Source organism: Coregonus clupeaformis, unplaced genomic scaffold, assembly GCF_020615455.1.
Source record: "Coregonus clupeaformis isolate EN_2021a unplaced genomic scaffold, ASM2061545v1 scaf0489, whole genome shotgun sequence".
Lineage (NCBI taxonomy): Eukaryota > Metazoa > Chordata > Actinopteri > Salmoniformes > Salmonidae > Coregonus > Coregonus clupeaformis.
The window spans coordinates 104947-128609 of NW_025533944.1; the positions used below are offsets into that span (position 1 = coordinate 104947).

At 44.4% G+C, this 23663-nt stretch overlaps 2 pseudogenes; both read right to left on the reverse strand.

Annotated features, from left to right (window-relative positions):
- Positions 1 to 701: 701 nt before the first annotated feature.
- Positions 702 to 1975, reverse strand: LOC121548069 (annotated as a pseudogene).
- A 6084-nt stretch (positions 1976 to 8059) lies between these two features.
- Positions 8060 to 20130, reverse strand: LOC121547125 (annotated as a pseudogene).
- Positions 20131 to 23663: the final 3533 nt, after the last annotated feature.

Below are 23663 nucleotides of genomic sequence, written 5' to 3' on the forward strand. Positions count from 1 at the left end.
AGCACACGTCCTGTAAAATAATTCCCCAGAACTTTTTATAAAAATCCACAGGCAGACCGTCTGAGAGACAGCAGCTGAGAGTTTGTGAAAGGCCAGGGAAATGTCAATTTGATTTCTCTGTGACAGAGAGAGTTTGGAAAGGTCTGTGAGCAGAACCTGAGAACACCCAGGATCACAGAGTTCTGCCCGCTATAAATCAGAGTACAACTCCACAGCCTGCTGCCTCATCTCCCCCACAACAGAAGTTACCCACCCATCAGGCTCCCTCATCTCCCCCACAACAAAAGTTACTCACCAACAGGCTCCCTCATCTCCCCCACAACAGAAGTTACTCACCAATCAGGCTCCCTCATCTCCCCACAACAGAAGTTACCCGCCCATCAGGCTCCCTCATCTCCCCACAACAGAAGTTACCCACCCATCAGCCTCCCTCATCTCCCCACAACAGAAGTTACCCGCCCATATGACAAACATAAAACAAGGGATCTTCTTGGTTTCCCCACTCTGTTTTTCCAAACCCAAAAGGAAAGAGCTGGGAGCATCCATCTCTCTCAACACGGAAATCTAGCTCTGGGCTTTCCCTACATCCCACCACTGACAGAGAGACTCAAACTCCCCCTTCAGCTGTCCCCACCTCGCCGGTTACATTAAGCAGTCTATACTCTGAAAGGGGTCCAGACAGCTTGTTCCCAATAGTGGGGTCAGTGGGATTGGATAGGGCCCCTCTACCTCTCTCCCCTCTCTCTGACTGGAGGAGAGAAGTGAAATGATGCCTCTCCTCTGGTCAACAATACTCACCTTGAGAGACTCCACAGCCTGTTGGAGCTCCTTCAGCTCCTTCTCTCTCTCCTGGATTCTCTGCTGGACCTTCTGCTGACTCATCCCCAGCTGCCTCTGTGGAGAATCACTCTTCAATGATCTATCAAGCTTTATTTGTCCAGTAGATCAATAGTATAGTTATGTGACATAGGGCCCGTAGAGAGGAAGGTCTAAAATGTTGATGGTCGATTTACAACATGATATTTATATGTTGCTATGTGAATGATTCTAGTTTTTATGGTAGACGTACATGTATCAAGGGGTTGAGACTGAACTTTGAACTCCTAAAAGGGCAATCGGAATGATAATAGTGTTTGACTTCAGAAAATGGTGATACATTGGGAGCAAACCCAATATACTCAAGGTTTGTGTTCATATTTGTTCTGCCGTGGATTGATTTCATTTGAATGATCTCATATTCAAACAGCCTTAGTTCCTACTGTATCTTTAATTATTTGTTTATCAGACAGTCACCAACAAGTTGTTCTGGTCTTACCTGTTTCTCAGTCCTCTCTGCTGCAGCTGACACTGTATCATGGCCTTTATGTTCATCCATCACACACTGATAACAGATACACTGCTGATCGGTACGACAGAAAACCTCCAGCAGTTTGTCATGATGACAGCAGATCTTCTCCTGTAGTTGTGCAGTGGCTTTGACCAGCTTGTGCTTCTTGAAAGCAGGAAATTCATAGTGAGGTTGGAGGTGAATCTCACAGTAAGAGGCCAGACACACCAGACAGGACATGAGGGCTTTCTGCTTTCTGGTCCCAGTGCAGAAATCACACGCCACATCTCCAGGTCCAGCATAGCACAGAGCAGGAGGGGGAGCAGCCTGGAGTCCTGTCTTCTTCAGTTTCTCCACCACTTCAGCCAACATGTTATTTTTCCTCAGATTAGGCCTTGGAGTGAAGGTCTGTCTGCACTGTGGACAGCTGTAGACCCCTTTCAGAACATCCTGATCCCAGCTTTCTTTAATACAGCCCATACAGTAGCTGTGTCCACAGGCAGTAGTCACCGGATCCTTCAGTGGATCCAGACAGACGGAGCAACAGAACAGTTCCTGATTCTCTGCCATTTTGGTGCTCTCTCCCGTAGGTTAAGCAATGGCAGTGTCAAAGATAACTTTCTGTTCAGTGTCAAAGATGACTTTGTGTTTCATGGAACTCTACACCAGAGGACAGGGAGGGACTTCCTACTTGACTGTGTACTCTGTATGTAGAGGGGGTGTGGTTTCTTTGATAAGGAAGTGTGACAGAGTGTTGGGTAGTAGGCAGAGATAGTTAGTATTTATGTTACATGTATTTGAAATACATATATTAATTACTTCTGAGTATTTAGTCATTTGAATTATGCTGGGCTGAACTACACTCCAATGTATTTTCAAAATACTAAATACTTTTCAATACCATTTTTTATAGCGGTTCACATCTTGTGGCCCCGCTTTCACCCTGCATTAGTATCAGAAGTCTGATAGCACTATGGTGTGATAAGAGCGTCTGCTAAATGAACTAAATATACATGAAAAAAGAACACTTGAAAAGCATGCTGGGTATTAAATTAATGAGCTCTGCACCTGAAAGAAGGCCAATAATACACTGCAGTGTGCTTTGCAATTGTTCATTTTTACATTTACATTTTAGTCATTTAGCAGAGACTCATATCCAGAGAGACTTACCATCAGTACATTCAACTAAGGTAGATTAACAATCTCATATCACAGTCATAGAAAGTTAAAAGCTGTTTTCTTCCGTCACTGAGAATGTTGTTGTAGTGAAGGTGTGTACTAGCAAATGTATTACCTATATGTATTAGTATTTTATCTACATACAACTACAAAAGTATTTTGTATTTTAGTTTGATACATTAGTCTTTAGAGTATCTTGTATTTTTAACAAGATCCATTTTTGATGTACAGTATATTTTGCCCATCTCTGTATTGATATATAGTCTCTCAGTGACTAGCTGACTTGGTTATGGCTACCTAGATTCATGTGGAGATCACAGGTCCTGCATTTAATTCCAAAAAGTTTCCCCTCAACCCTGTTTGATATGTTGTCCTCTCAGGTTCTACTGGCTGGTGAACCTGAAGTGGACGGTAGTGTTTCTGGGTATCACCTACATCCAGCAGTCAGTAGCCAACAACCTGGCTACTGACTGTATGGTCCAAAACAACCTCATCTTCAGCTCCAAGAAAGGTAACACATCCTCAACCTCATCTTCAGGTCCGCGCCAAGGAGAACAACGGGGGGCGCTACAGTGAGACGCACATGGAGAACGTCAAGGTCCTGGCCAGGCTCTTCCCCTGTACCTCTTGCAGATACTGTACCGAGCCTGCATCACTCAGGCAGGTCAATGTAATGGAGAACATCAGGGCTCTACACTGACATGCTTCAAATGAGATAAAACAGGCAAATCTATCATGTTTATTTATGCTCCATGAAGTTGTCCTAGAATCTGTTGTTACCCTGACCTCTCCCACAGATTCCATCAGGTTACTACATTCAGACCATGAACTCTAACCTGCACCTGAACAGCTTCCTCCTGCCCATCGGTGCCATGAACGTCATCAGCATCCTACCTCTGCTGCTGCTGGCCCCTCTCATGGAGTGTGTCACCTCCTGCTACCTGTCCATGGAGAAAACACACTTCTACCCCGCCAGAGTCATCAGTAAGCACACACACACACAGACAGACAGACAGACACACACACACTCACACACACAGACACACACACACACACAGACACACACACAGCCACACACACACACATGCACAAATACCATCCACATCAATGAGCCAGTCAATGTTAATTACTCTCTCTCCCTCTCTCTCTCTGTTTCTCTCCCTGTCCCCTCCCTCCTCTCCTCTCTTAGTGCTGGGTCATGCGTGTGTGGCCCTGTCTGTCCTGGTAGCGGGCCTGTCTGAGGTCCACAGGAAGGGCTATCCTCTGACGGAGCAGGCCCTGTCAGGGAAGGTGTTCCAGGTGTCCTCCATGGCCTGCTTCCAGCTGGCTCCCCAGTACATCCTACTGGGGCTGGCTGAGGCCATCGTCACCCCTGCCTGTGAGTGACAGAGAGCCAGCACGTATTTCTGACACACCTATTGCTGCTACACTGTTCATACACAGAGACAAACTGGGTTTGAGATTTCAAATGTCAATGGACACCATATGTAGTTGAGATGAAGTTAGAATGTGGAGTGTTGGAACCAACTGCCAACATGGAGGATAGTATTCTGAACTCTGGAAGCTAGGGTTAGGATGCCCCCTACTGGTGTATTAGAGACAGACAAGAGACGTTTGAACCAAATGAATGCTTCTTTCTCTTCCCAGTCTTCCTCTCTTCTCTGTTCCAGGCTCTGTGATCTCCTTCCACCTGACACCCAGTCATATCAGAGGCATCTCCCTGCACTTCCTCCCCCTGTGGATATACTGCTACATAGATGACTGGAAATAGCTGATTCATTGTGTCAATCAATTCAATAACAGAGCAATTCCAATGTCATGATGATGAGTTTTATTTTGAAAGATCACATTGATTCAGAATACAGAATTGTTTGTATTCATACATGTACATGGGTGATTTAAATATTCTCATCTGATCATAAATGGATCAACAATGATCCCAGTTTCTGATTTGACTGGTTTGCCAGTACTACAGTTTACATCAAGAGAAAAAGAGACACATTTACAGAGGATTGCAACAGCCAAGAGGTGATCAGGTAGACAGTAAAAGTCTGAAGCCTGAGTGTCAGTCTGTATGTGCTATCATGCCATCTGTTTAGCAAGAGCACTAACAGATCTGGGACCAGGCTACAAAGAATGTGCTATGTCTAAAGATGTATTTTCTTACAATACTGTTAAAAAAGGGGAATTGAACCAGATCATAGCCCTATTGGAAGACTGTTACAGTTTTTTACAATCACTTTGGCACTAATTTCAGAACCTTGACGTCATTTTTCAAAACTCTAGACACAAAACTCAAAACGGTCATCACTTGTAACACAGGCTGTCCAATGTTCAAAACATTGCATTGTGCATTCATATCTTTAAAGAACTCTTGCACTTGCACAATCATTGGTTCAAAAAACAAATGTATTGTGAAATACCAATGAAACGTTAATTTAGATCACCCACACACAAGCAACCGATAGTTTCACTGTGTCATTGTACGAACAATCATTAAATATTGTAGTACAAAATAAGTGATACATGTTGCATTATGGTACTACATGTAAATACATCCCTGTAAAAGTACTGCAGTAATAGAGACACTACAGACACAGTGGAATCATTGAACAAAATCTGAAATATATTGATGAAAAACAATACAGTACTGTAAAACATCAAATGCAGTGTTCCTCAACTTGCTTGCCTGTACTGTAAAAAGCAAAACATAGGAGTGATTACTGTACTTCTACATTTTCATCAACTCTGTCTTGTGGATTTGGCCACAGGTTCTCATCTACATCACAATGGATGTTTTCATTAGCCAAACATCTTTGAAAAAACCTTCGGGCATGGCGAATCCAGGCCTGACACTGGTCTGCCGTGACGTCATTGCATGCGTCATCCATGGCCTGTAGAAGAGTGACTTGTTCATGAGGGTGCCTATCATAAACCTTCCATCTCCATGTGGAGAGAAATTCCTCAATCGGGTTAAGGAAAGGAGAGTATGGGGGTAAATACAGGGTGGTAAATTGTGCATGGGCCTGAAACCATGCTTGCACCATATGAGCATGGTGGAACCTGACATTATCCCACACAATGACATAGGTCACACCATCAGCTCTACAGACCTGATCGAGCTCATCAAGGAAGGTTAAGGAGAGCTTCATTATATGATCCAATACGAGGTCTGCGTCCCACCACACCATCTTCTGATATAGCCGCACACATGGTAACGTTGGCCCCACATTGTCCAGGTACTTGGGATGGTTGCCCGCTGGCCAATGAAATTCCGACCTCTTCTCCTTGTCTTGGCCAGGTTAAAGCCTGCCTCATACAAATATATGAATTTGTGATGGTTGTCATCAGCATCCAGCTCCATCACCCTCTAAAAATACATTTTGGAAAGGGATTTACTGATTACTGTACAATGTAGAATTATTAGGGAATTTTATTACAACAGCCATCTTGAAACTGAACATACCTGAACATACTCAGTCCTCATTTGCTTCACTCTGTCTGCATTTCTTTCAAAAGGCACACGGTATAGTTGTTTTAGGGCGGCAGGTAGCTTAGTGGGTAAGAGCGTTGTGCCAGTAACCGAAATGTCGCTGGTTCTAATCCCCGAGCCGACTAGGTGAAAAATCTGTCGATGTGCCCCTGAGCAAGGCACTTAACCCTAATTGCTCCTGTAAGTCGCTCTGGATAAGAGCGTCTGCTAAATGACTAAAATGTAAATTGTTTTAAAGACACCTGGTGCCTTTTCAGCATGCGTGCAATGGTCGGCAAACTTATGGATTCCACATTGTTAAACATATCTTCATTGTCTAAGATATGCTGGCGATTTTCTGTAAGGCGAATATCATTTCTGGCCCGAACCAAATCGACCACAGCCTGCTCTTGTTGGTCAGTCAGAATTTTGCCTCTGCCTCCCCTATTTGGCCTAGTCTCAATTCTACAGGGAACATTACAGTAAGAAGACACTTGGTCACATCACCTACTCTGTGATACACATTGGTATGCAGTCATTTGACAATTGAGAGTAGCATAATGTTTAGTACATGCTGACGACTTACCGGTTCTCATTGCGGAAAGTTCTGATTATTGAGGCCACGGTTGACCTTCTGAGGTTTGGTTGTATCATTGTAGCCGCCTCACTCATTGTCATGCCATGATTTATGACATGGTCTACAACTATTGCTCGGATTTCATTGGACACTCTTTGCTGTTGCTGCCGCTGTCTTGGTCCGTGGCCTTGTCCTCTACCACGTTCCCCCACACCTCTCAAACGAGGCCCACGAACACCTCTCAGAAGGGGTGCTTGTCCCCTGCCATTCCTTTGACCAACACGTCTTCCTCCCACCACTGCTTGACCTTTATTGTGACCTGGATCACCTGCCGGCTCCATGTTACAGTACGTATCGCTATGTTGTTGCAAGTGGATCCCAATCAATTCTTTATATACTCGTTCCACAAAGTGAACTCAATCATCAGTAACGAGTTGGCAGAATTGGTTAGCAATTACAAGGGCCTGTATCCATACAGTGCAGTACTGTCAATACTGTAAATAGTCTGAAAAGGTGGTACATGGGACCATAGAAACGGTGTCTGATAAAGAATGATGATTAAATATTACATCCATAGATAATGTAGTCTAATTGGTTCATGCTCCACGCTAACTGGTGACAATGAATCTCGTTATCTTGAAACTTTCATGATCTAAACATGGAATATTGTTTGTCTGTTTCCATACAACTATGCATTAAGAGTAATGCAACAGTTACTTATCATTTTGAGCAGTTCTATCAATTGATAGTTGGATAATTGTAATGAAATGAATAGACACTCATCTGAAATGTAATGTGTGAATTGCCTTTTGAAATAGTAGTACTTTGATGTTAAGTTGTGTCATATTGAACAGGTGATTTTTGTGTAAATGAACAAATGATCTTAGTTTTATGTGTATTGTATCCAAGCAATTGAAAAAAGTGCATTTTGATCATTGGTTGTGAGTTTTGTGTCTAGAGTTTTGAAAAATGACGTCAAGGTTCTGAAATTAGTGCCAAAGTGATTGTAAAAAACTGTAATATTCGAATGAGGCAACCACTAACTTTACAGTATGATATTCTAATATTGGAATGAGGCAACCACTAACATTACAGTATGATATTCGAATATTCTAATGCCAGTGAGCAAATCTCCAATCTCCACCCTATTCCCTATATAGTGCACTACTTTTGATCTGGTCAGAAGTAGCCTAGTGCACTACGTAGGGAACAGGGTGTCATTTGGGCCAGAGTCAGTAACTCCCCTGGATATGAATTCTCTCTCTATCTTATCTGTCTTCTATATTATGTTCTCCTCTCCTCCTCTCTTCTCTCCTCTATTCACTCTATTCTATCATCCACACCACATGCCAGCTTCAACACACAGTTAAAGACACACCTTGGAATAAATAGCAAAGGAAAACTACTACTAGATGTATTTTTTATTTCCCATCACCATGAATCATATTTAATAACTGAACAGTAGCAGACCTAACTTCATCTGTTCCTGACTCTGGATAGTGGATTAAAAAGACCATCAATCTCCAATGATATTAAAGCACAATTCTGAACATTACTGATATACTGAGTGACAAGTCAAGATATGTGCTGGGTTTTTATTGTTTGGTTAATAGCACCACCTGCTGGACAGGTTTAATGTTGCTTGACTGAGCAGTATGGGAGAATAAAAGATGCCAAATTTAGGGCCGGTTTCCCGGACATCTACATTGAACGTACTTTTTAGTCTAGGACTAGGCTTAATCTGTGTCCGGGAAACAGGCCCATATAGTTTAAGTAGAAAGTAAGTGATACCAGCTTGTAGTGGGCTGACTAGTCCTTGGGAATTGTCCTTTTGTTCCTGGACCATTTTCCATGCAGCTCCAGGTGACAGAGAACACATCAATTAGGGCAGAGACTACAAGCTGTTCAATGATACTGAGGGAAATTACATAGAGACAGAGAACCAATTGAGAAAACATATCAATGGTTCTGAATGCCAAACAATATACATCAGAAACATACATCATGATTAATGTAAATGTATAAGATTAAAACGTTGCACTTAAAAAAATATGAATGCATAACATTTTAATTCATAACATCTTCTGTAGATCAAATCAGTCAACTCATTGTACATCAAAAAGACCAGAATGAATCATCACATCTGGGGACCATCACCACCAGCATGACTAGTATCTATGTGGACCCTACTACAGTTTAACCAGCTCAGCTATAGACTACACCAGCATGACTAGTATCTATGTGGACCCTACTACAGTTTAACCAGCTCAGCAGTCCCAAAGAGCCAAAACCCAGCAGTACCAGAAAAAGGGAAAAAACTATCTAAACGAAACCCAGGATAGAGGGGTTGAGTGAATGTGGTCTGGACTCTGTGGAGGAGGGTCATTGTATCAGAGACACTGTAGAAGGACAGAGTTCCTGCCTTGTGATCCAGGTACACTCCTACTCTGGAGGACTGAGGGCCTGATACTTTAGTCTTAACATTATTGTGTCTGAAACAATAACCACCACTAGAGCACTCTAAACTCCAGGACTTGTCATTGTGTCCAAATCCGCCATCTGTCTCTGTTCTGCTGATGTCTTTATATGAGACTGCTGTAACACACACCCCACTCCACTTCACCTCCCAGTAACAGCGTCCAGACAGACCCTCTCTACACAGAACCATCAAGTAGTTTGTGAATCTGTCTGGATGAACAGGATATCGTTGGACTTGGCCTGTACGTTTCACCTTTCTGTTCCCTTCAGACAGAGAGAGGCGTTTGTGTGCTGTGTTTGGGTCCAGTGTGAGCTGACAGGAATCTGGGAGAAGAGCAGAGCAGAGACCAATGAGGGGAGTTAGAACAATAAGTGAAGTCAGATACTGTATCTACCCTGTCTTTGATTAGAGCACAGCAGAGATCAAATCAGAGAAATATGAGGAGTCAGATAGATACCCAGTCTTTGATTAGATCTACTATTGCTATATATTTCTAGAGGGATTGTTAGAAGTGTCAGTAAAAAGAGACTGTTAGTTACTTCAGAATAAAGAGACTCACATTGTAAGAACTGGTCTCTTGTCTTGGGCTCTGGAGGCAGTAAAACATCCACTATATTCACTACAAACACACAAACACATTCACAGAGAGAGGGAATGTTATCATCACACCATATTCCACATGTATATGACTAGTAGGGAACTTTCAATGGTCTAAAGTTGATGTTCTTATTATTTTCTACACACCTGTAGTGGAGATCTTGGTCCATTCTCCTTTAAGGACGTCTTCTAGTTTCTCTCTCAGTTCAGACACAGTCTTACTCACATCTCCAAAGTACTGAAGAGGACGGACAACGATGCTAGGTAAGTCTGAAGATACACTGGTACTGGAGAGAGACTGATAACTCTGGAGAGAGAGAGGCAGAGAGAGAGAGAGAGAGAGTGAGAGGGAGCAGAACCAAATGATTGAGTGTTTTAATTTCATATCACATGTATCAAGGCAGTTGAGTTACCTGGAGGAAATGGATGTGATCCTCTGTGTGTGAGAGCTGCTCCAGCTCAGTGCTTCTCTTCCTCAGCTCAGCTATCTCCTGCTCCAGTTGCTCCAGGAGTCCTTCAGCTTGACTCACTTGAGCCTTCTCTTGGGCTCTGATCAGCTCCTTCACCTCAGAGCGCCTTCTCTCAATGGAGTGGATCAGCTCAGTAAAGATCTTATCACTGTCCACCACTGCTGCCTGTGAAGAGCGCTGTTGAGAGAGAGAGAGAGAGAGGGAGACTTGTCTTACTTTAATGAGCCATCCTCATTACACTAACACCCCCACCCCTAAAAGCACATTGCGTGACACCACAACCTCCACACAATCACATTATCCAGTACCCAACACCACAGTACAATACACCATCCAGCACCACATTCCAACCGTCATCCAACCCCTCCTCTCCAGCCGTACAGACAGCCCCCCTGAGCCCCCATACCTCCTGAAATATCTCCACACTGTTGATCATTTTGTACAACTCAAACTCAACCCTAAGGCGTCAACAGTAATGGCATTACCCTGGCAACACAGAAAAAACATGATGAACAGTCTGTCATTGCAGAAAACGGACACCCCTCCCCAACTCCCAGGTCAACCCGAGCCAACCAGCTATAGAGCCTCCTGGACCTCCCCCATGACTCTCTCCAGCAGCCTAAGAGACGTTAGTCCCGCCTGCGTGCCGACTCTTGGGGGGTTTTCCACCCCCCGGCAGCCGCAGGTTTCTACCTTACACAGAAAGCGGCACAGGTCCTAATCCAGGCACTTGTCATCTCCCGTCTGGATTACTGCAACTCGCTGTTGGCTGGGCTCCCTGCCTGTGCCATTAAACCCCTGCAACTTATCCAGAACGCTGCAGCCCGTCTGGTGTTCAACCTGCGCAAGTTCTCTCATGTCACCCCGCTCCTCCGCACACTCCACAGGCTTCCAGTTGAAGCTCGCATCTACTACAAAACCATGGTGCTTGCCAACGGAGCTGTGAGGGGGACGGCACCTCCTTACATTCAGGCTCTGATCAGACCCTACACCCAAACGAGGGCACTACGTTCATCCACCTCTGGCCTGCTAGCCCCCTACCTCACGGGAAGCACAGTTCCCGCTCAGCCCAGTCAAAGCTATTCGCTGCTCTGGCACCCCAATGGTGGATCAAGCTCACCCACGACGCCAGGACAGCGGAGTCACTGACCACCTTCCGGAGACACTTGAAACCCCACCTCTTTAAGGAATACCTGCAATAGTATAATAGTTATCCTTCTACCCTTCCTTTACTACCACTGACTTTTGTCTAAACTAACACCTGACTTATTTCACCTGCTAGCACTGACTTGTTTAAAGAAATGTACTTATTGTGATCGATATGTAGTTGTCCCACTGGCTATCCTAAGTTGAATGCACCAATTTGTAAGTCGCTCTGGATAAGAGCGTCTGCTAAATGACTTAAATGTTAAATGTTAATGAAGAGCTGCTGATCCAGCCCCAAACCACCAGCCCTCCTTAACAGAGCACATGCTGGTTCCCTCCAGCCCACCTCCGTACGGTACAGTAGCCTCTGCACCGCTTTGAGTCAGAACGATGGAACTGTCCCTGGTGAATGCCCCTCCCTACCCAGACTGGCCTACTGAGCCCTCCCCACAACCAAAACAACACATTGAACAGATATTCATGGTCCACTCTATCAAAGGCTTTCTCCTGATTATGAACAGATAGTCTGTGATTAGGTGTCCTGATACACAGTTACCCGTCCATCTTATAGTCCACACAGAGCAATGCCACATGCCTCCAGTTCTTTATGTCGCTCAAATCCCCTTTATTGGGCAGGAGAGTCAAAGCCTCCCGTCTACAGCTTAGCGACAGCTCCCCCACCCCGACGCACTCACACAACACACGTTCTGTAAAATAATTCCCCAGAACTAAAAAAAAAAAATCAAAGGCAGACCGTCTGAGAGACGGCAGATGAGAGTTTGTGAAAGGCCAGGGAAATGTCAATTTGATTTCTATGTGACAGAGAGAGTTTGGAAAGGTCTGCGAGCAGAACCTGAGAACACCCAGGATCACAGAGTTTTGCCCTCTATAAATCAGAGTACAACTCCACAGCCGCGGCCTCATCTCCCCACAACAGAAGTTACCCACCCATCAGGTTCCCTCATCTCCCCCACAACAGAAGTTACCCACCCATCAGGCTCCCTCATCTCCCCACAACAGAAGTTACGCACCCATCAGGTTCCCTCATCTCCCCACAACAGAAGTTACCCACCCATCAGGTTCCCTCATCTCCCCCACAACAGAAGTTACCCACCAATCAGGCTCCCTCATCTCCTCACAACAGAAGTTACCCACCCATCAGGCTCCCTCATCTCCCCACAACAGAAGTTACCCACCCATCAGGTTCCCTCATCTCCCCACAACAGAAGTTACTCACCCATCAGGCTCCCTCATCTCCCCACAACAGAAGTTACCCACCCATCAAGTTCCCTCATCTCCCCCACAACAGAAGTTACCCACCCATCAGGTTCCCTCATCTCCCCACAACAGAAGTTACCCACCCATCAGGCTGCCTCATCTCCCACAACAGAAGTTACCCACCCATCAGGCTCCCTCATCTCCCCACAACAGAAGATACCCACCCATCAGGCTCCCTCATCTCCCCACAACAGAAGTTACCCACCCATCAGGCTCCCTCATCTCCCCACAACAGAAGTTACCCACCCATCAGGCTCCCTCATCTCCCCACAACAGAAGTTACCCACCCATCAGGCTCCCTCATCTCCCCACAACAGAATGCCCTTAAGAACCCATGACCCATTTTCTCAGCCTATACCGCACCTGGGTGAGAGGACACTAAACCCCTCATTCTTCATCACGTGTTGTACTGACCTTACAAACCTTCCAGGATCAATCAAATAAGACTCCAGCAGAACCGTATTTTTCCCCTTTAGTCTCCATCAGGAACCAAGAAAGTTCTCTCACCGTATAATATACTGGGCCCTCAGCCTGACTGTCTGTCAGCTCTGGATCCAAAGAGCTGTCTGAAAACGAGACGCCTTGTCCTCCGCTCCCGCAGATTCACCTCCCCCTCTTCCTCCTCCTCCTCCATTGGCACGGTACCGTCCTCCTCCTCCCCAGTCTCTGCCCCCCTGCACTTCCCCCCTGATCAGTGCCTCTTCCCAATGACAGGCAATATTTCCTGGGATGAGCCCACCAAGCCTTTGCCCACCGGAGTCTCTGTTACTACAGAAACCTGCCTCAGCTCATGTAGCCCAGCTGCAACCCTCCCCACCACCGCTTTCTCCACGGCCTGCGCACCACCACTTGACCCTGCTCTACTCTCCTCCTTCCTGGTACCACCACCACTTGACCCTGCTCTACTCTCCTCCCTCCTGGTACCACCACCACTTGACCCTGCTCTACTCTCCTCCCTCCTGGTACCACCACCACTTGACCCTGCTCTACTCTCCTCCTTCCTGGTACCACCACCACTTGACCCTGCTCTATTCTCCTCCCTCCTGGTACCACCACCACTTGACCCTGCTCTACTCTCCTCCCTCCTGGTACCCCCTCCAGTAGCCTGCCCCCTAGCAGAGCTAGACCCAGCCTCTGCCCCCTGAGTCCTAGTAGGCTGGACAACAGAACAAGTCAAAATTCACTGAAGGCTGTAAAACGGCCAAAGAACATTGGCTGAGCTGGAACACTAGCGTGAGGCCAAAGCAAATGAATTGACGCGAACCATCACTGAGCCTCTTCTGACTGGAATGATCCTTAGAATTCCATTTTCCCTAAATGGCACCAAAACATTTCTACCTTTTTATTTCACCACTACAATCTGTTCTTAGGACGAAACAGAAAAAAATAAGTAATAAATAACAACTGGTGTAGAAAGTAAACATCCACACCTCGATGGTGCCAAGTGTGCTAATGTCTGCATTACCAGGAAGTAGGGACATTTTTTTAACTTCTGACTATTTCTGGTCTAGCGATCGATGACAGCAGAGTACGCTGCCCAACCTGATGTCATTAGAAAGAGGAGATTATACTGATTAAAATGGTGTCCGACATGAAAAAAACTAAATAAACACATTGTGAGATATTTTCCTAAATATACTAGCATGCCTCTCCATAGGAAAACAATGGGGGGAGCTCAGAGTTCCAAGGGCAAAAAGTATTTGGGGGCTAGCGTTTGATGACAACGGAGTACGCTGCCCAGCCTTACATCATTACAAAAATGAGATTATCCTGATTCAAATGGTGTAGAACTTTAAACCATTAAAATAAATACATATATTTGACATATTTGGTGAAATAAACAGACATGTCCCTATTTCCCCAAAACAATGGCATTCTGAAAGTTCTTAGAGCAGTCATTTATTTAACCAGTTTACTATTTATCTACTACCATTTGCCTTTTTGTGTTTAACATTTTGTGGTTTGTAATCTAGCGGTTAAGAGCTTTGGGCAGTAACCGAAAGGTGGTTCGAATCCCGAGCCGACTAGGTGAGAAATCTGTCGATGTACCCTTGTACAGATTTAGGCACATAACCCTAGTCGCTCTGGATAACAGCGTCTGCTAAATGACTCACATGTAAATGTAAACTAGGCCTCTGTGAAAGCTTGGCAATAACTTATTTAATTTACATTATTCCCAGACAGACTCCTCTGAAGGCAGGCAGGCAGCACACTCCTGAAAACGAACTGCTCAGCAAAGCAAAGGCTCTTTTGAGAGCTACCAGATTTATATATAAAAGTCCTAGCCCCCGCTGCCGGCTGGTCGCGCTTATGCCCTACATCCCCACACTAGAAATACCCAAAACTATCTGTGCTAGCAAACCCTGCGTTCCACCCCTCCCCTGCGTAACCTTGACGTTTGTTAAGAAACAAACACTTGTCTACGAAAAGCGACATGTTTAACGGATTCCGCTTGGCACCCAGCCGAGAGCACACGAAAACCACTTGCAAATTTACCAAAACGAACCAACTACTTGCGGTCTGTTCGTAAGTAATATACGGAGGCAGATTAGCCACCACAACTCTTGTCGAAAGAGGCGAAATCTGCACCAACACACCCTCACAAAAATCCCACTCGCAACAAGACAAACCTTTTTCATTAACACAACCACCGCCTTGTTCATTCTGGATGCAGAGTGCAGATGTTCTGCTCCAACCTGTTCGCCGACCATGAGCAAAACTTCCTCCACACCTTTCTCCGGAACGCACCCGAAGCGACAGGGTTTCTTCTCCACTCGGTTGAGGCCATCACGCCGCCCTTACAAACTACCCCTACTCCCCCCTCAACTCTAAACGATATTTTCTCCACCATGAGAAAATAAATTCAGAAAATACGCAAGAACCAAAAGAAAAAAGAATAGTGGCCCTCCTCACGAACCACAAACCATTCACATGCTTGCCAACCAGATGTAATGACGAGATCAATGTACTATGTCCTAAGCGCAATCGAGTAAACACCACCTCTTCCTTCCTAATCTGACCTTTGACCCAGCAGAATCTCACTACTACCCCCATTCTCTCAATTCTCCATAATAACATGAATACCTCCAATAGCAGGTCACTCCTATTAGATTTACCAGATGATAAACTATTCAATACTGTCACGATCGTCGTAAAGGAGAGTAGACCAAGGCGCAGCGTGTGAAACGAACATGACTTTATTATATTAAAGTATCTAAATTACAAACAAAACACGACTCGTGAAGTCCACGGTTACACTGACCGCATAAGGAACAAAAACCCACAACCACAAGGTGAACACAGACAGTTTAAATATGGCTCCCAATCAGAGACAACGAGCCAACAGCTGACACTCGTTACCTCTGATTGGGAGTCACTCAAACAAAGAAATACAACAACCTAGAAATAGACACAACAGAACTACCAACATAGAAATAAACACATAGAATGAACACACCCTGGCTCAACATAATGAGTCCCAGAGCCAGGGTGTGACAAATACAGACAGAGAATCTGAGCATACTATAATTCTAACAGGTTGTACGTCCTCCACCCACTGGAGGGCAACTATTATCACCAACAGTTCAACTGAGTATACTGACAGTTCATCTGTTAGTCTTCTACATATCTGCACATCAAATTCAGGAACGTAAACGCCTGCTCCTGTGAGCCCACTATCTGGGTCCTTGGATCTGTCTGTGAAAAGCAGTAAAAAAGTATAAAAACTTCTACCAATGTAATTGTCAACCAGTTTCACTATATCACTGACTTCTGACCAATCTTTCCTTTTCTCTACCAAGGTTAGATCAACAACAGGGTCTGGGAGTAACCATGGAGGGGCATCCCCTATCACCACAGAAGGGCCAACCTCCAACTCCCTCAAACCACTCTCATCAGCAAGCTTTCCAACTGTCCAACCAAAACCACTGCCTTGTCTACTAGTATATTCCCAACAGTCATCTAGAACAGTAGCAGTGGGATGCTCAACCTCACAGCCTTTCAACCCAATAAGATAATGACAATTTTTTACACTGTATATCCAAAGGCATCTCGCCTGCCTCCACCAGTAAGACACATACAGACGTTGATTTAAATGCACCAGTACATATCCTTAAAGCTATATACTGGATTCTGTCCAGCTTCTGAAGCCAAGTCTTTACCTCTGTTCCATAAACTGTACACCCATAATCAATTGTCGTCCTGATCAGAGCTCTATAAATATCCATCAACGATTGTCTGTCAGCACCCCATTCCTAATCAGAGACCCACACAACCAACTACCGTGAAAGTGATGGAATGAGAGAGACGGAGACATAGTTACAACACTGTACATAGCATAATATAACGGTTCTTCTTCTTTGGAGTGTAACGGTGGTTGGCATCCAATATGTTGCATTACCGCCCCCAACTGGACCATAATATAAAAATATTTTACTTTGAGATACAAAATGGGAAAAAGGGAAATTATAATGATACAGAAAAACACCCTTCCAACTAACCGTAAACTCATTAAATACCCACTACCCAATTCCACTACTTTGACCCTATCTGCTCCTGCACCATGCCAACGGCCTGGGAGGACGGGACACCACCACTCAACACACCCTGTAACTCTTCTGAAGTCAAATCTTGTATGCCCAAATACTTCTCTGCAGCTGCCACCACAACATCTATTTTCTGTGATGTACGTTCCATTTGTGCGGTACAGTTGATAACCATTGCTATGAACTCTAAGAAGCTAACTTTACTGAAGCATATATCACTCGTTGGCCTATCCCTCTGTGCTGGCACAGATCTACTACTCACAGGGATCCTCTCAGGATCTCTCACCCTTGACCCATCCTCCTCTACTTTCTTCACTGTCTCAGCATACGACACCTTCTGCACTACTCTGACTCTAGCCACCTCAACCTGCCTCTCTCGCACCGGACACTTCCGATCCCCAGCAACATGGGCATCCCAACAGTTGACAAACATTTTTATCCACCGTAACTACACAAACCTCTATCCCATGCCCTCCTGCACACTTCCCACATCTTGGAATCTCCCTCCTACAAACTGCTGCAACATGATCATAAACGTTGCACCTGAATCAGCGCAGTGGATTCGCCACAAAAGCTCTAACAGGATAACTGATATATCCTAACATGACTTTGTCGGGTAAAGACTCAAAACTCAAAAGGACTGACAGTGACTCCTCTGTTTCACCACGCTCACCACCAGGTCTGTGTTGCACCAAACGGCGGGAATCACAAACACCAGGAATCTTCATCTTCAATTGCTCCACTTCTACACTTAATGCTACCCCAGAAATAACTTCTTTCAATGGTGCCCTGTTCCTAAGAGCAAAGCAAGAAACAGATCTTGACCCAAGTTGCGTGACACGGAGCGCCCACTCCTCTGGTCAGAAGAAACACAAACAAATATCACAAGTCCACTACAGGTTACCTTCACTGATTCAACTGCACCCAACCTCCTTTCCCACCCGGCCCTGAAACCACAAATGGATCTGCCAACAGGTATGGATCCACTTTCTACAACAATGTAACTCCTACTGCACCAGATTCTTCTTTATCACTGTCCATTGATGCCAGGCTCTGGTTCTGAGCTCTTCACCACACCTTCTACCTCACTTAACTCTCCCTCATTCATTTCCATTTCACCTCCAGAACTCAGTCTGGCAAATGGCTCACTCTGTTTGCACTTGAATTATAACATGTGAAATGTCTCTATTCCTTTGAACATTTTGTGAGTGCAATGTTTACTGTTCATTTCTGATTGTTTATTTCACTTTTGTTTATTATCTATTTCACTTGCTTTGGCAATGTAAACATATGTTTCCCCATGCCAATAAAGCCCTTTGAATTAAATTGAGAGAGAGAGCAGTGCTTCATGTTAATGTATACGTAACCGGTGTGAAATGGCTAACTAGTTAGCGTGCGGCTAGTAGCATTTCAATCGGTGACGCCACTCGCTCTGAGACCTTGAAGTAGTTGTTTCCCTTGCTCTGCAAGGGCCGTGGCTTTTGTGGAGCGACGGGTAACGGTGCTTCGAGGGTGACTGTTGTCGATGTGTGCAGAGAGTCCCTTGTTCAAGCCCAGGTAGGGGCGAGGGAGAGGGACGGAAGCAACACTGTTACATATAGGGGACATGAGTCAGTCATGGTTACGTGATGAGGTAGCCCCGCCTGCGACTTCAAAATCAGTGTCGGCCCTCAGCCCAATAGGGAATGTCCTCTTGGTGTAACGGTCAAGATGTTGGTTTCTCCTGTGGTAGACCCGGGTTCATATCCCATCAGTTACATTAAAAAGACTATTCTCTGAAAGGGGTCCAGACAGCCGGTTCCCAACAGCGGGGTCAGTCGGATTGGATGGGGCCTCTCTCCCTCTCTCTCTCTCTCTCTGACTGGAGGAGAGATGTGAAATGGTGTGTCTCCTCTGGTCAACAATACTCACCTTGAGAGACTCCACAGCCTGTTGGAGCTCCTTCAGCTCCTTCTCTCTCTCCTGGAATCTCTGTTGGACCTTCTGCTGACTCATCTCCAGCTGCCTCTGTGGAGAATCACTCTTCAATGAGCTATCAAGCTTTATTTGTCAAGTAGATCAATAGTATAGTAATGTGACATAGGGCCCATAGAAGTTAGGGATTAAAATGTTGAGGAAGAGTGTGTGAAATTATATTATTAAGTTGTTATGTGAATGATTATAGTTTTAACAGTGCACAAAACAGGGGAGCTGATTGGGTGTTTGATAACGAATGATAATGGTGTTTGATAACGAATGATGATGGTGTTTGATAACGAACGATGATGGTGTTTGACTTTAGAAAATTGTGATACATTTGGAGAATCTGGGTTAACATATCTATATAATCAAGGTTTGTGTTCATATTTGTTCTGCCGTGGATCGATATCATTTGAATGATCTCATATTCAAACAGCCTTAGTTCCTACTGTATCTTTAATTATTTGTTTATCAGACAGTCACCAACAATTAGTTCTGGTCTTACCTGTTTCTCAGTCCTCTCTGCTGCAGCTGACACTGTATCATGGCCTTTATGTTCATCCATTGTACACAGCATACAGATACACTGCTGATCGGTACGACAGTAAACCTCCAGCAGTTTGTCATGATGAGAGCAGTTCTTCTCCTGTAGTTGTGCGGTGCCTTTGACCAGCTTGTGCTTCTTCAAAGCAGGAGATTCATAGTGAGGGTGGAGGTGAGTCTCACAGTAAGAGGCCAGACACACCAGACAGGACATTAGGGCTTTCTGCTTTCTGGTCCCAGTGCAGAAATCACACGCCACATCTCCAGGTCCAGCATAGCACAGAGCAGGAGGGGGGGCAGCCTGAAGTCCTGTCTTCTTCAGTTTCTCCACCACTTCAGCCAACATGTTATTTTTCCTCAGATTAGGCCTTGGAGTGAAGGTCTCTCTGCACTGAGGACAGCTATAGACCCCTTTCAGAACATCCTGATCCCAGCAGCCCTCAATACAGCTCCTACAGTAACTGTGTCCACAGGGGATGGTGACTGGCTCCTTCAGTAGATCCAGACAGACAGAACAACAAAACTGGTCCTGGTCCAGCAGAACTCCCTGCTGAGCCATTTGACGGTTGTTCACTCTCAGACAGACAGACGACACAGAGACTCAGATCAGTTTCGCTTTCCTCAGAAGAGAGTTTGTGGGAGGGGGATGGAATTCCTGGTTCTGCCAGAGGGGTGGGGTTAGAAGGAGGGAGGGAGGGGTTAGAGGAATGGAGGAAGAGAGAGAGGCCTTATAATACACTTAAGTGTTCTAATTCAGCAATAAGGCCTGAGGAGGTGTGGTATATGGCCAATATACAGTACCACAGCTAAGGGCTGTTCTTAGGCAAGACGCAACATGGATTGAGAATTATGGAACACTTTCAAAAATAAAATAAAATAAAATTTTATTGGTCACATACACATATTTAGCAGATGTTATTGCGGGTGTAGCGAAATGCTTGTGTTCCTGGCTCCAACAGTTCATTAATAAGTTACAATACACAACAATACACACTAATCTAAAAAGTAAAGGAATGGAATTAAGAAATATAAAAAGATTAGGACGAGCAATGTTGGAGTCCGGAGTATAAATATATATTTATACACAGTATACATACAATGAGGGAAAAAAGTATTTGATCCCCTGCTGATTTTGTACGTTTGCCCACTGACAAAGACATGGTCAGTCTATCATTTTAATGGTAGGTTTATTTGAACTGTGAGAGACAGAATAACAACAAAAAAATCCAGAAAAACGCATGTCAAAAATTTTATAAATTGATTTAGCATTTTAATGAGGGAAATAAGTATTTGACCCTCTGCAAAACATGACTTAGTACTTGGTGGCAAAACCCTTGTTGGCAATCACAGAGGTCAGACTTTTCTTGTAGTTGGCTACCAGGTTTGCACACATCTCAGGAGGGATTTTGTTCCACTCCTCTTTGCAGATCTTCTCCAAATCATTAAGGTTTCGAGGCTGACGTTTGGCAACTCGAACCTTCAGCTCCCTCCACAGATTTTCTATGGGATTAAGGTCTGGAGACTGGCTAGCCACTCCAGGACCTTAATGTGCTTATTCTTGAGCCACTCCCTTTGTTGCCTTGGCCGTGTGTTTTGGGTCATTGTCATTGCTGAAGGTTCGAGTTGCCAAACGTCAGCCTCGAAACCTTAATGACTTGGAGAAGATCTGCAAAGAGGAGTGGGACAAAATCCCTCCTGAGATGTGTCCAAACCTGGTCTCTCACTGTTCAAATAAACCTACCATTAAAATTATAGACTGATCATGTCTTTGTCGGTGGGAAAACGTACAAAATCAGCAGGGGATCAAATACTTTTTTCCCTCACTGTACATAGGGCAGCAGCCTCTAAGGTGCAGGGTAGAGTAACCGGATGGTAGACGTCTCGTGACAGTGACTAAAGTTCAGGGCAGGTTACTGGGCGGGGGCTAGCTAGTGGTGACTATTTAACAGTCTGATGGCCTTGAGATAGAAGCTATTTTTCAGTCTCTCGGTCCCAGCTTTGATGCGCCTGTACTGACCTTGCCTTCTGGATGGTAGCGGGGTGAACAGGCCGTGGCTCGGGTGGCTGAGGTCGTTGATGATTTGCTCACACTCAGGTACATGTAACAAGTGTCTCCTGTTTCTCCTGTATGTAACTCCCTCAGGTGTCATTAGATCACATGACCTGGTTGCCACTGTTTTCACCACACGGGCCTCAGCGCTCCATGTTTTCCCATCACGCATTTTCACCCTATCATTTGGACTGAGTGCACTGAGCACCTTGGACCCTTTGTCATAGTACCTTTTCTGTTCAGTCTTTTCTCTCCGTTGGTTAAGAATCACCTTGTCATGCTTCTCTGTTTCTAGGAGTACTGGCAACCTAGTTTTGAGTTTCCTGTTGAACAACAGCTCTGCAGGAGACAGACAATTTTTTTGTGGAGTAGCCCTGTAGTTTAACAAAGCTAGATTCGGATCTGTCTGAGTTGAGAGCTTTCTCAAGCAGTAGTTTCACTGTTTTGGCACCGTTCTCGACTAACCCATTAGACTGTGGGTATAGTGGGCTGGATGTGACATGCTTGAACCCGTACAGTTTAGCAAAATCACTGAAAGCTGAACAGCTGAACCGTTGTCCGTATGGACTACCTCTGCGACCCCATGACGAGCAAAGAATGACTTAATGTGAGTTATCACCTGACTAGCAGTAGTGTCCTTCAGCGAAGCTCTCTGGGTAATGAGAGTAATAGTCCATCATTATACAACGGGTGGGTCTAATCCTGAATGCTGATTGGTTATGTAGTGTCGAGTTAATGTTGCTAATTATGCTGTAACAAAGGAGTCCGCTTATACTGAGCTTTGATCAAAAGTTTTATTCATATCACAAGATTTCAGCATAAGTTTACAGATGTCTATAGCATCCGGAGAACAGAGTCCCAAAAGAATAAGTCTGTTCTAATGTTCTTTGTCTCTAGCCCATACTTATAATCTTTACAAAAATATGGGGGTTCTCCATACTGACCAATCCCCTGTCTACAACACACAGACTCCCTCTGTTCTATGGGGTGTCACTCTAAAACGGCTCCCTCTGAAACTGAATAAACATCCTCTCAGGTTCCACTTAAAAACATTAGCAAAGTCATAATTCTCCATACACTACATATTTCTCCCCTTCGAGACTAACTAAAAGTCTCGAAAACAAAAAGAATAGGATTATGACAAGTAACAATTTATCTTATTGAGTATCTTTAACAATAAACCAAAAACATTTTTCTATTGAGTGTAAATATATTTCTATGAAATATAACAAATCTTTATGGAGTGTGAATACATTACTATGAAATATGAACAAATCTTTATGAAGTGTGAGAGCGAAAAACCTGTCTGGCAGCCTTCTTTCCAAATATCCATCCATCAATCAAGACAGTGAAATTCTCTCACGGCCCCTCTGCCCCAGGCAACCACCTAGGTACTCCAGATCAATTCATACATCTTTATCAATGCATTTGAAACTATGATGCAATTAAATACACATGAAAGCCCCAGCAAACAAAATACTATTTAAAATGTCCACTCAGGCTGGTCGACCCATCGGACCCTACTGTGGATTATCTCTATCCCTGCCTAGACTCCATGTCCCCTAAGCTTCCACGAAATAAACAAAAACATCCAAGATCCCCACATGTATCCAATAACATCAAATATCATTCTACAAAAATTAATACCTAAGAATATGACACAAATTATGTATTACACATGCAAATATGTGTATATTTCATTGCAGACACTGGAATGTAGTCCACTACACTTCATTTCCTAAGCAGTGTCGACTTCCAATGCATCTTCGATGATAGACTCTGAACATTTCCACACCTTCCTTGTTCCATCTCCTCCAGTCCCTTCATATTGTCCTTTCATATTGTCCCTTCATATTGTCCTTGTTTGAGTATTTCAATCTCTACATATTCCCCCATATGCTTCTGGAAGAAAATAAAAGACCAAACAGTATCTTTTGCAAAACAACACATTCAAATTAAAACATCAATATCAACTAAGAATATAAATGATATATGAATGAATCACATTATTCTATTTCCCCCCTTTGATTCATAACAAAATA